Genomic DNA, 1,012 nt, shown 5'->3' with positions numbered 1-1,012 from the left:
GAAGGCGTCTAGTCTAAGCCCTGTGACAAAGAACTATTGGGCACAATGGTACCAGTCGAAGCTTGAAGATGGTATTCTTCTCCTGAGATGGGAAACTGCAGAAGGGAAAGTGACGACTTTGGCAAACGGTTAAATCGAGAAAGTTACAGGAAGTTGTGTTGCGTCAATCCCATGATACTTTAAGAGGAGGACATCTCGGAGTTAAGAAGACATTGAGTCACCTACGACAGAGATTTTATTGGATAGGTATAAGGCAAGATGTGGAAGAATGGTGCAGGACATGCAGTACATGTTGTGCTAAAGGGGACCCAAGCACAAGGGACGTGCTCCAATGAAGTTATATCAAGTTGGCGCCCCAATGGAAAGAGTAGCCGTTGACATTGCTGGTGCTTTGCCTCAAACTCGTGCCTGAAACAGGTACATTTGTGTGGTGATGGATTATTTCACCAAGTGGTCTGAGGCATATGCAATACCAAATCAGGAAGCTACAAAAGTAGCTTTGGGTATTAGTGATTTCTTCTTCAGATTTGGTATGTCATATGCACTGCATTCTGATCAAGGCCGTAACTATGAATCAGCTGTGTTCCACTTCACCCACAGTCTGATGGGATGGTAGAAAAGTACAACTGGGCACTGGGACAGGAATTGGCAAAGTTTTGTAATAGACACCAAGATGACTGGGATGTCTTACTCCCTCCACTGTTCATGGCCTATAGGACAGCAGAGCATGAAGCCACTGGATACACTCCAGCAAAGTTGATGTTTGGTCGGGAACTTCGGTTGCCAGTGGATCTGTTAACAGGACGCCCACCTTATGAAGTGTTGCCTGAAAATGTGTCAGAAATCGTGAAAGTGTTTTGGGAAAAGATGGATAATATTCACCATCAAGTGCGTCCAAACTTGAAAACGTCTGCTGATTCGATGAAGTTATCTAATGATAAGAGATCTACTGAAGTCAGCTTTGTACCAGGGGACAAGGTGTGATTGAATAATCCCAGGAAGACCAAAGGGA

The sequence above is a fragment of the Limulus polyphemus genome, unplaced genomic scaffold (assembly GCF_000517525.1).
Source record: "Limulus polyphemus unplaced genomic scaffold, Limulus_polyphemus-2.1.2 Scaffold275, whole genome shotgun sequence".
Taxonomy (NCBI): Eukaryota; Metazoa; Arthropoda; class Merostomata; order Xiphosura; family Limulidae; genus Limulus; species Limulus polyphemus.
This window is presented reverse-complemented; position numbering follows the sequence as displayed.